The 13,100-nt window shown below is 42.6% G+C and overlaps 1 protein-coding gene across 1 annotated transcript in view; it reads left to right on the plus strand.

Annotated features, from left to right (window-relative positions):
- LOC126468798 (protein obstructor-E-like) overlaps positions 1-13,100 on the plus strand; it is an 83,113-nt gene that overhangs the window by 26,064 nt on the left and 43,949 nt on the right. The gene's annotated exons all lie outside the window — the stretch shown is intronic.

The following is a 13,100-nucleotide window of genomic DNA, read 5'->3' on the forward strand; positions in this document are numbered from 1 at the left end:
CTCTCTCGCTACCTACTGCCATCCGCTTGATGTATTTAATATAGTTCTGCCTGTTGACATTCCTGTCACAACGCCTACTCATCTTACTTTTGCCTGGTTCATTTTATTCACATCACCTAACGCCATTCACTCTTGACCTCCGAGGTCTGGTACAATGTCAACCCTCTTCTCAGAAGTTCCCATTCAAAAACAGGCAACTTTTGTTCATTTGCCCTACTGACATTTAGCGTTTCGCATCAATACCAAGCAGATTTTTGCGGAAGAAGGAAAGATTGCGGTTTAATGTCCAGTCGGCGACTGTTCAACAAACTGAGACAGGCTACAAGGGCGGCGAAGGAAATCGGCCGTGTCCTTGGCAAAGAAACGACATTGGCACTCGCCTTGATTGATTTCAGGTTAAACTACGGTAAACCTAAATCCAGATTGCTGGACAGGGATTTCAGTCCCACTTTTCTCTAATTCGTCAATCCGCTCGATTTTTGTAGAAAACTGATAGTCAAAACTAAGAAAAAGTCCAAATGATCTATTTGTCAGTACGTATGTGAAATTAAAATGTGCCCCATTAGCTGTTGATTTCCTTGCTTTAATTTCGACACAAAGAACTATTCCCACGTGATTAAAGTTGTCTGTTCTTCGGAATATCAGATTATCCGCTATAGAAGCAACCTTTCATTGTACACCTTTCTGCTCTGTATGTTATCCATATTCCGTTCACTGACCACGTAATCTTGGACGCAGTAATGTGAGTTACCCGTCTCAGAAGTTTTCTCTGTGTCCAGTTACTTTGGAGAAACTCTGCACACACATTTATTTCCCTTGGTTGTCAGTTTTGAAATTCCGGTGAAAATTTTCTAGTTCTGGTTTGTGATGAGTAATTGTTGGGGACAAGACGTCTCCTTATCTCCGGCTATTTTTAACCTCGAGCAGCTCTGAATTTGCTGCAGTGCAGAATGTTTGTGGTAAACATATTATTATTAACAAGCCAGCCTATATTTGCTATACCCTTAACATTTTCAGTACACTCTGCCTTTACACACAGTCATATGCTTTTCAGAAATCTATAAAGAGGAGATGTGCGTCAGTAGAAAATACCCATTTTATTCCAACATGTTATTAGAGTGTAAAGAGGTGGTTGAAGATAGAACTGCTTCTCATTTCGAAGGGGTACTCTAAGCTGCTGGCAGTATCCGATTCAGTAGATTTAACGGTAGTACTTAATACCTCATATCCATCGAGGCTATTCTGCGGTAGCTGTTATATATTAGTAGAACATCACTCTTCAATAACGGGGAAATGGTGTCTGGTTTCCAGTCACCAGCATCGGCTGACTTTGATAAACTAGGCACCTTTTCGACTCCAATAAACTTGCTGTAGACGACACGTTAAATTCTAGCAATACGTAAAAAAATATCCCTTACCACTGATTTTTCACAAATTGTAACACCAAGTGCTCTTCTATCTGTTTAAGTTCACAAATGCACATTTGATTAAAGTACAATGCACGATATTCTGAACCAGCATTGGGAAAGCAGGCGCAGGCAGATCCAGGGTTGTGTTTGGGTGGCGAGGGGGGGGGGGGGGGTCACTGGGGTCACACTTCCTTAACTCTCATCTCCTCCCCACCTCCTAATGTAATTTGCTGTCGCTATTCCCTTTAATGTTCTACGCATGCCTGGGACTCTAGCAGTAAAATACATAAAATTTTGCAATAAAATAATAATTTGTGCATCTTCATGCAGTAGTAACTTGTGTTTTTGCTTGGCTTGCAAATAATTACAACTCATAAAAAATATGATACTTTAAAAAGTCCGAAAACCTGAGAAGTTTGTGTGTTAGCAATTGCTGTAAGAACTAAAACGTGAGCATGAAATGTTTCTCTAATTACAAAAAATTATTTCTAAAGAACTATAGTAGATATAGCTAAGCGCTTTGTTGCCAATGGCAGCTAAAGTCATATTTATGTATGCCCTTTCTACATGTGTTCCGTTTGTTGCCCGCAGAACGTCTAGGCGATAATCAGTTTCTCCTCATGTCTTTGTTAACATCTCTTCCGTCAATGCCACTACAGAGTCCCGTATTCGTGCCGTAAGAATCTGCACACCAGGAACTGGTGAACTGAACACTTTTTCCTAAAAGCAATCTCACAGAAAAGGTAAATAGCGATTATGTTTGGTGGACGTGGTGGCCACGTCGTTCGACAGTCCCCGCCGATCCATCTATCCGGAATGATTTCATCCAAGAACTGGCGAAAAAAAAAGAAAAAAAAACAGTGTGGCGGTACACCGTCTTGTTGAAATAATACCAATGGTTGAAATTCCTGTAACTGAGGTGCAATGTAAACTTCCAACACGTCCAGCTAACCTGTTGCTGTAATGGTGAGCTTAGCAAAAAAGAACATTCCAATAACTGTGTTGTGCGTCACGCTGGAGTGATGAAAGTCGTGGCATACCTTCTAATATCGTGTCTGTACCCGGATTAGTGCAGCAACTCGATCTGGCGTGGACTCAGTAAGCCGTTCCTGCAGATATACTGAGCCTTGCTGCCTCTGTAGCCCAAAGCCGGCCGGTGTGACCGAACGGTTCTCGGCGCTTCAGTCTGGAACCGCGCGAGCGCTACGGTCGCAGGTTCGGATCCTGCCTTGGCCATGGATATGTGTGTTGTCCTTAGGTTTGTTAGGTTTAAGTAGTTCTACTTCTACGTTCTAGGGGACTGATGACCTCAGATGTTAAGTCCCATAGTGCTCAGAGCCTTTTGAACCTCTGTAGCCGTCCATAATAGAGAAAGTATTGCGGTGCAGTATTTTGTGCTCAAACTGACCTCTCGATTATGTCCCATAAATGTTCGATGGATTCATGCTGGCGATCTGGGTGGCCAAATCAGTCGCTCGAATTGTCCAGAATGTTCTTCAAACCAATCGTGAATAAACTGTGGCCCAGTGACATGGCGCACGGTCTTCCATAAAAATTTCATCGTTGTTTTCGGTCATGAAGTCCATGAATTCTGCAAATGGTCTTCAAGAAGCCGAAGTTGGCTATCCATTCAGCTGGATGAAATGACCTAATCCATTCCATGTAAACACAGCCAACACCATTATGGAGCCACCTCCAGCTTGCACAGTGCCTTATTGGTAACTTGAGTCCATGGCCTTGTGCGGTCTGCGCCACACGCGAACTCTATCATCAGCTGTTACCAACTGAAATCTACATCTACGTATACATCTATAATCTGAAAACCACCGGCAGGTGCATGGCAAAGGGTACATCCCATTGTAGCAGTTATTAGGGTTTCTTCCTGTTCCATTCAAGTATGGAGCGCGGGAAGAATGATTGTTTCAATGCCTCTTTGCATGCAGTAATTATTCTAATCTTATCCTCACAATCCCAAAGTGAACGATATATAGGGGGTTGTATTATATCCCTAGAGCAACCATTTAAAGTCAGTTCTTGAAAGTTTGTTAATAGACTGTCTTCAAGAGTCCGACAGTTCACTTGTAAATAATAGATTTCAGCTATCAGTCGTCCTTTTGAAATGTTATTGGCAGATCTAGATTTCAGCTAGAAACTGACCATTCTCAATACTAAGAATACAACAGGTACATAGTTAGATGATGTCATAAGAAAGTTGCAATTAATGGCTTAACTCATATGGTTTGTATATTACACGCCACTATCATATTTGATCAATGCATGTAATGCCTGTTGGTCGGACTTCATCCACAGTTCATTGAATACTAATGTTTGCGAAAGGCGGACTGTGTGGAGAACACATCGGTTTCTTAGATGGCGCCATCTATGTGAGCTACATACTGTATAAACGTCAAGGGAAGTAAACCACTTCAAATTTAATTACATAAAATGGAACATAAGTAAAATTCTTACATTGTCGTCCGACTTATTTCATATTTATCATCAAGTAAAAAAAATTTCCATGGTCACTCCCTGTGAATCCGTTATTATTATTAAAACATTTAAATTACGTCAGGTGGGTAAAACTTTTTTAATTTTTAAAAACATTTTTTAAATTTATAAAACACTGGAAGACACGTGCTGTATACATCTATTTGTTGATATGGCTTAAATATATTTATTTTTATATTATTTATCCCTTTATTCCGACAGTTCAGTTCCTTCAGTATCTCTATGACACTCTCCCACGGATTAAACAAATCTGTGACCATTCGTGCTGCCCTTCTCTGTATACATTCAATATCCCCTGCTAGTCACATCTGGTACGGGTCCTACACATTTGAGCAATATCCTAGAACCGGTCGCACATGTGATTTGTAAGCAATCTCTTTTGTAGACTGATGCACTTCCCCAGTATTATATCCATAAACCGAAGTATACCACCTTCTTTACTCACGACTGAACTCATCCAAACAGGCTACGGGTTTCCAGTCGTCTAGGATCCAACGGATATGGTCACAAGCCCAGGAGAGGCACTGCAGGCGATGTCGTGCTGTTAGCAAAGGCACTCGCTGCCATGTCCCAACAACGCCAAATTTCTCCGCACTGTCCTAACGGATACGTTCGTCGTACGTCCCACACTGATTTCTGCGGTTATTTCACAGAGTGACTGTGAAGAAACGTCTAAAGACTATAGTCTGCAGCTATGTAAGTGTGTAATTGTGGGGCATTCAAGGAAGTCAGTCTTTCTAATTTTTTCCTCTTTTTTCAGTTATTGGACGGTCTTCTCCTTTGTATCTTGATTTACTCTATTTACTGCGTTTTGTCGGTCATACGTGGGGCCTCACGAACAGTATTGTATAAGTTATGCCCAACTGTGTGTACCCCAGTGGGTGAATTTTTTACCGAGAAATGGTATTGTGGTATTCTTAGCTGCACAAGCTGAGTTGAGGGGAGAAACCACATTAGGAGGCTGTTTAATACTGATTTTTTGGGATTTTTTTTTTTTTTTGGATGGGAAGAATTACTTAGAATTTAATCAAATTTTGACATTATTTCATTCATATTTCGGACATTTTTTGTGAAATTTTTTGAATAATTTCAGCCAAAAATAACAAAGTTATGCTGTGATGTCCGCTGAAGATTGTGAGTATAGTTCTCCTATTGCGTGCAGTGTAGCCATTCCGATTTTCATCTGAAATCAAACAGGTTTTGATTTTACATTAATAACTTATTTTCTAAGAATATGAACCTCAAAGCAGGTGAAAATAATGAAAATTAGAAATTTTGCAGGTGTTGAAACAATTTACTTCGATTTTCACGATGTTTTCTCTAATTGTACAAAGAAAAATACACTTTAAATCATGATATCATCTCATAAGCTGGTTCATATAATTCGTAATTTTATAAAGAATCATACTATCAGTTTTCATAATTACGGGTTCTATACTTTTTTTAGTTACACTGCACGCAAATGTGAAAAAAAATCATTTCGAAATAAAAGCGTTTGAAAAATAAATTCTTGGAAACTAGAACTTCAAGAGAGTTAACAATACCGTAAAATACTTACCGATTAATCTGCGATTCCAGCACCATATAGTAATCCTTCTTCTTCCTCATAGGCTTCGTTTTACACTTGCAACAGTGCTTTCTGAGCTTTCCGACATTTCCTCGATTCCAATGAACTACGTCGATTCTGCCGGTTCACGCGCTGGTTGTCCATTTGTTCGGCATGACTGAAGCTTTGCGTGCCTAGTACAATTCATAACCATCAATAGGGACGAATTTCCTTCATTGAATAAGCCCTCTGCTAAATACGATGCCAATTCAACGACTTTTAGTCCTGAGTGCAAGTGTTTAGGAGCTAAACACCAAATAATGGAATTAAAACTTTTCATTCGCATTTTGCGTGTGGCCACCTAAACATCTCTCTAGTAATTCATCACTTGATGAATCTTCATATATTGGAAGAATTTCCTGCTGTACGTCGGGGTTTAATGGTGTAGGGTGCGATTCATGTTGCATTCCAAGGGTTGTTCGTTTCTGCCACTCGCACCAGCTGTATTCTCCCTCTGTGCAATACTCGTGTCGAGGATTTTCATCCGTGGAAATCACATGATAGTATGTTGCCATAATTACTTTTTTCATGTCTTGCACACTATCTATATGGCTTCGAATCGCTAGTTCATAATAAGTGATGAGCTTTTTCACTAATGACTCTGTGAGTTTGCCTTTTCCACCAAGTTTTTTAGTTTTTCGAATGTTCAGAGTCGAGTCCCCATTCTCTTCTGGACGTGACCTATACATTCGCTTTTTAAAACTTGATTATCATAACATCTAAACGAAAGCGGTTAGGATGGGACGTGAGTCGTGCTTGTGTAGCTCAGATGGTAGATCACTTGCCCACAAAAGGCAAATGTCCCGAGTTTGAGTCTCGGTCCGGCACACAGTTTTAACCTGCCAGGAAGTTTCGTATCAGCGCACACTCCGCTGCAGAGTGAAAATCTCATTCTGGAAACATCCCCCAGGCTGTGGCTAAGCCATGTCTCCGCAATATCCTTTCTTCCAGGAGTGCTAGTTCTGCAAGGTTCGCAGGAGAGCTTCTGTGAAGTTTGGAAAGTAGGAGACGAGGTACTGGCGGAAGTAAAGCTGCGAGGACGGGGCGTGAGTCGTGCTTGGGTAGCTCAGATGGTAGAGCACTTGGCCACGAAACGCGAAGGTCCCGAGTTCGAGTCTCGGTCCGGCACACAGTTTAAATCTGCCAGGAAGTTTCATATCAGCGCACACTCCGCTGCAGAGTGAACATCTCATTCTGGGAACGTCAACGATGACGTCAGGGCACCTATCAAACGGGGTTGTGTTTGCCGTATAGTCCCACAACCACAATCGCTGTGTATACACTCACCAATGTGCAGTACGGCACAAAGAGGACGCCTACCAGACTCTCTGCGGCGGAGGGCCATAAGAAGAATGGGAGCAGAACAGTCGCAAGCTGATGAGGCCCAGTGGCTTGGGGGAAGGTCAAAAGTGGAGTCGTCAACGTGCCACCTAGGCGGTAGAACATTGGGCCATTATTCTTTTCGCAGATGAGTCCCGATTTGGTCTGGAGAGTGATTCTCGACGCGTTCGCTTCTGGAGGGAACGTGGAACGCGATTTCGGGACCGGAAAGAGACCGATGTGGCCCTAATGTTGCGGGCAGGGATTATGTTGAGCCGGCCGGTGTGGCCGTGCGGTTCTAGGCGCTTCAGTCTGGATCCGCATGACCGCTACGCTCGCAGGTTCGAATCCTGCCTTGGGCATGGATGTGTGTGATGTCCTCAAGTTAGTTAGGTTTAAGTAGTTCTAAGTTCTAGGGGACTCATGACCTTAGTTGTTAAGTCCCATAGTGCTCAGAGCCATTTGAACCAGTTTGATTATGTTGACCACATGAACATCTATTCAAGTAAGTGTATAGGTGAATCGGCAAGGTTTAACTGCTGTCAGGTATCGTGACGAGATCTTGGGACCTCACGTGCGGTTATTGCGAGGTGGTGAAGGCCCAGACCTCGTACTGATGGACAATAATGATCGACCTCATAGAGCAAGAGCTGTCGATGTTTTCTTGTAAACGGAAGTTATTGCACGCATTACGTGGTATGCTCACTCTTCCGATTTGAATCCCATAGATCATGTCTGGGGTGCACTAGGAAGACGGATTGCACTACTTAAGCGTCCACCAACCACTCTACATGGCTTGTGAGAAGCTCTCCAGGAGGAATGGCCGTTATTGCCTCAATATGTGATTGATGATCATTCACAGCAAGCTCTACCGTTGTCAGGCCTTTATTGCTGCCAGAGGCGGTCTCACCCCATACAGAGCACATTAACCAGCTGTCGGAACATGTGTGCAAATCCGTTAAGTTGAAAAAACAAAAAACATTTTTGTCTACCGTTAAGCATATGGCAGTTGTATACGTTGTGTATTCTTTGCATTGTTTCTACTTTATTATCACTTGTTTATGCCATTTTGTGGCAAAATAACCACAACCTTGCAAAATTTCCGCTTGTTGCCTTAATTTTGGACACCAAAGTATTTTTCTTCTTCATTCACAGTTCAGTACACCTTCTTCCTGTTTATATGCTTGATCTGTGCTCAGTTCTTAGCGGGCTATCAGCTGGGCCATTTTATCACTAAATCTGAGGGGGTGCGATGGGAAGTTTCCGTCGTCAGGTGACATCCAGGGACTAGTCCGCGTTCGAAGTCACTGCGCTGCTCTCCTGACCGACCCAATCCGCTGTTACTGAATCTCTATTGTCAACACAAATCCTTTCATAATGGCGGGGCCGCTTCTCGTGACATCTAGTGATCAGTTACGCGTTGCAGAGGGATGCCCCGATATTTGTCTTCAGACAGTGTCCAGCAGTTGAATTAGACTCACCGAAAGGTAGTGAATAAATGCATGGGTATGAAAACAATGAAACCTAAATGACACGAAATTATATCAGTGAACATGCACTGTAATGAATATGTCATGAGTATGACACCGGGAATCGACCCAGAATTTTCTGCTTTTCGTGAGCAGTTGCCTCCACCAATACGTTATTGGACATGCCTCCAAGACTGACTAAAACTTTCATTTTCCCTGATATTTGCTCCTATGACTTGCGAATAGTAAGACAAGATGTTCTCCCACGCGATACGTGGCGACAGAGCGACTGGCAAAATTGAGTTTGTGGAGAACGGTGTATTACTACATCAGAGGGCTGCATTTTAACTGGATTAAATTCTTTTGACATGACGTATTCATTAGGTCGCAGGTTGGGCATTTCTGAACAGATTTCGCTGATATTTCGCATCATTGCAACTTCACTGACTTCTGCTCAGATAACCTAATGGTTCTGATGGTGGCAGGGGTAAATTACAGGGAGCGAAAGGCTATTTACAGTTTGTACAGAAACCAGATGGCAGTTAGAAGAGTCGAGGGGCATGAAAGGGAAGCAGTGGTTGGGAAGGGAGTGAGGCAGGGTTGTAGCCTGCACCCGGTGTTATTCAATCTGTATATTGAGCAAGCAGTAAAGGAAACAAAAAAGAAATTCAGAGTAGGTATTAAGATCCATGGAGAAGAAATAAAAACTTCGAGATTCGCCGATAACATCGTAATTATGTCAGAGACAGCAAATGACTTGGAAGAGCAGTTGAACGGAATGGACAGTGTCTTGAAAGGAGGATATAAGATGAACATCAACAAAAGCAAAACGATGATAACGGAATGTAGCCGAATTAAGTCGGGTGATGCTGAGGGAATTAGATTAGGAAATGAGACACTTAAAGTTGTAAAGGAGTTTTGCTATTTGGGGAGCAAAATAACTGATGATGGTCGAAGTAGAGAGGATATAAAATGTAGACTGGCAATGGCAAGGATAGCGTTTCTGAAGAAGAGAAATTTATTAACATCGAGTATAGATTTAAGTGTCAGGAAGTCGTTTCTGAAAGTATTTGTATGGAGTGTAGCCATGTATGGAAGTGAAACACGGACGACAAATAGTCTGAACAAGAAGAGAATACAAGCTTTCGAAATGTGGTGCTACAGAAGAATGCTGAAAATTAGACAGGTAGATCACATAAATAATGAGGAGGTATTGAATAGAATTGTAGAGAAGAGGAGTTTGTGGCACAACTTGACTAGAAGAAGGGATCGGTTGGTAGGACATGTTCTGAGGCATTAGGGGATCACCAATTTAGTATTGGAGGGCAGCGTGGAGGGTAAAAATCGCAGTGGGAGACCAAGAGATGAATACACTAAGCAGATTCAGAAGAATATAGGTTGCAAATGGTTCAAATGGCTCTGAGCACTATGGGACTCAACTGCTGAGGTCATTAGTCCCCTAGAACTTAGAACTAGTTAAACCTAACTAACCTAAGGACATCACAAACATCCATGCCCGAGGCAGGATTCGAACCTGCGACCGTAGCGGTCTTGCGGTTCCAGACTGTAGCGCCTTTAACCGCACGGCCACTTCGGCCGGCCAATATAGGTTGCAGTAGGTGCTGGGAGATAAAGAAGCTTGCACAGGATAGAGTAGCGTGGAGAGCTGCATCAAATCAGTCTCACGACTGAAAACCACAACAACAACAACGTTATGGTTTAGCACAAACTTTCGTTAGCCAAGCGAATGTTGGCATGAATCCTTTTGAAAGGTCCTGCTGGATGTTCTGTTACGTTCTTGTCGGGTTTAAGTTTGTGCCACGTCTCTAATGACCTCGCTGTTATGGAACTTCAAATCCAAATCCTCCGCTCTTCAGGGATTCGTGGTTGTAGTTACGAAGATTGTCCCATGATATACTGGGAGGCAGCGTGAACAAAGCAATGTAACGGAGACAACATGAAGCAACCGCGGACAGCATGTTTTCGTCGAGAGCAGAAGCTCTCCGAAAATATTTTCTCACTGCACCTCAATAACATAAGATTACCGCAGCGCCATCTCTTCCCTGCACTTAGAAAAATGACGACCAAGGGTAATTTGATCCCCAAACTGGAACTTACGCACTGCAAGATAGTCTGTGAGTAACTAAGAGGCAAGATAGCACTTTCATTCTGTAAAGTGCTTCATCTTAATCTGTCATGTACTGGACTACTATCTTCTTAACCAATAAGATTAGTTGTTGTGTCTTAACAAAACAACGTAAGTTAGCGGTTTGCTTTCACCCATTAATGGTAGCCATTGTGAGAGACTGTGAATGGGATTTTTGCCGTGTAACTAAGAGGGTTTACACACTATATGTATTGTGTACCTGTGCTGATGAATTATGTGAGAGATTATGACTTAACTGTAACAATTCGGATTCGTGGTAGTACAAGTATGTTCAGAAAGCTTAGTACTGTCGTTCCAGTCATTCTCTGAAGAAACACCAATTGAGGTCCCCACTTCTTACGGCCTCTGCCTACTTCGAGTCTCGTCAAGTGCTCTATTCCACAATGTATTATCAGTGATGACATATGTGGGTTTTAAACCAGACGTTGGCGCGGAAACTGAAGTTCAAGAGTCATATGTTTCACTTCTCTTCATTCTGAGAAACCTCTGTTGTTGAGGTTACTTAATTGCTGTAGGTTCTTCCATTACGGACGTTCTGCGTCAAGGAGGCACAATAAACAGTCCTGCGATCGACATGCCCTTTACTTCCACTTCTGTCCAAATCAATGAGGTTTTTCGTTGGACTCCCCCGAAAATAAGCAGTTTCCTCAGAACACGATTTAGTCTTTAGATTCTGACAGTATCACCACTGTTATGTGCCTCACTTGCAAATTCACAGATTTTGCTTTGTTCCACAACATACCATCGTACCTCTGAACGGAAAGAAACGCTGTTAAAAGGTTGATTGCTATCTCGTTACAGTTTAATTTTCTTGCGTCTCCGCTGGACCCGCTCTAGCAAAGGCTGCACGCAACTTTTCAAACTTGTCTGTTTGCCAGCAGTCTCTCTGTTAAATTGCCATTATTAAGAAAACAAATACAACATTAAACACTATATGCACTCACTACATTCATCCAAATGGGACGAATTATTGCCCGGCAAGGCGAGCTGCTGTCCCAGTCATAGTGGCAGAACTGTCTACACTTACATTTGCATCTGCATCTACGAGTACATTTCCATTTATGCTCCGTAAGCCACTGTTACAGTGCAGAGTGTAGGTTAACTAGTACCAACAGTAGCGCGCCAGGTTTTCAGCGAGAAATACAGAGAAAGAGACAACAACAGCGTGGTCTCTGGTATTGGAGCACTGTCACGTAGTTAACATCTGGTAATTATTAGACGACTGTCGGCAGTTCTGTTCGAAAATATTTATAAGAGTGCATGTCTCATCCACATAACTCCTAATGATTCACTTTATTAAAACCCATTACGAATTAGTTTAGAATGCTTCCACTACTGATAATGCTACGAGCTGTGAGAGAAAAGTAGTCTGCCAACCTTGCAAGCAATCTGGCAATGTTGTGCTCTTCTCCCAGTGAAAACCGGTGTGTTCATCCCTTCCGGATGCTCAGTCCGAGTTTCAGCTCTGTACAGCCATCACGTGATTTTTGAGACCGCCATCAGTGAAATTGTGTTTTTGTTGTGTGTTATGAAAATGGAACAGTGGAATTTAGAGCAACGTTACGCCGTCAAGTTTTGTATTAAACTTAGGGAATCCATGAGAGTGACATGTGAAAATCTGAAGCGGGACTATGGGGAACATTCCTTTTCAACAGTTTTTCGCTAGCACGAATCATTTTGAAAAGCTGAGAACACTTTGAAGACAAACCTCGCTCAGGTAGATCTTCAACTTCTAAAATCGCTGAAAACGTCGAATGTATGCATGCCCTTGTGAGATCACACCAACGCTTAACAATGATGGTGGGTGACCTGTTAAACTTGAGCACTTTCACCATACATCAAATTTTGATCAACGATTTGATGATGCCAAATGTTTCTTCCAAAATTGTGCCAAAAAATTTCACAACTGAGCAGAACGACAATCGAAGAAACGTGACTGTTGACCTTGAGAGGATTGCCAATGACCATGAATGGCTCAGTCCGTGATCACAGGTAATGAATCCTCGATTTTTGAGTACTATCATGAAACAATGCGGCAAAGTGAGGAGTGGCATACTGAGACATTTCCTCGACTGAAAAAAGCTCGATTGATCAAATCAGTAATCAAAACAATGCTGACTTGCTTTTTTGACAGTACGAATATCGTGCGTAAAGAATTTGTTGTAAATTTGTGGTAAGATCTTATGGAACCAAACTGCTGAGGTCATCGGTCCCTAAGCTTACACACAACTTAATCTAACTTAACTAACTTACGGTAAGGACAACACATACACCCATGCCCGACGGAGAATTCGAACCTCCGAGGGGGGGGGGGGGGGGCGAACCGTGGCAGGACGCCCTAGACCGCGCGTCTACCCCGCGCAGCTAAGAATTTGTTCCTCCAGGACAAACTGTCAGCAACGTGTTTTACAAAGATGTCACTGAAAGGCTCAGGAAAAGGGTGAACTGAGTGAGACTGGACATTGCAGACAAGTGGATGCTGCAGCATGACAATGCGCAATGTCACAGCCACTACCTTTATGGAATCTTCGGCCTCAAATGGCATTCCTGTTGTTCCAGAGCCCCCTCTCCCCCCCCCCCCCCCCCCCGTCTCCCCTAGTCACCTGATCTGAACCCTTGCA

Source organism: Schistocerca serialis, chromosome 1, assembly GCF_023864345.2.
Source record: "Schistocerca serialis cubense isolate TAMUIC-IGC-003099 chromosome 1, iqSchSeri2.2, whole genome shotgun sequence".
Classification (NCBI taxonomy): Eukaryota; Metazoa; Arthropoda; class Insecta; order Orthoptera; family Acrididae; genus Schistocerca; species Schistocerca serialis.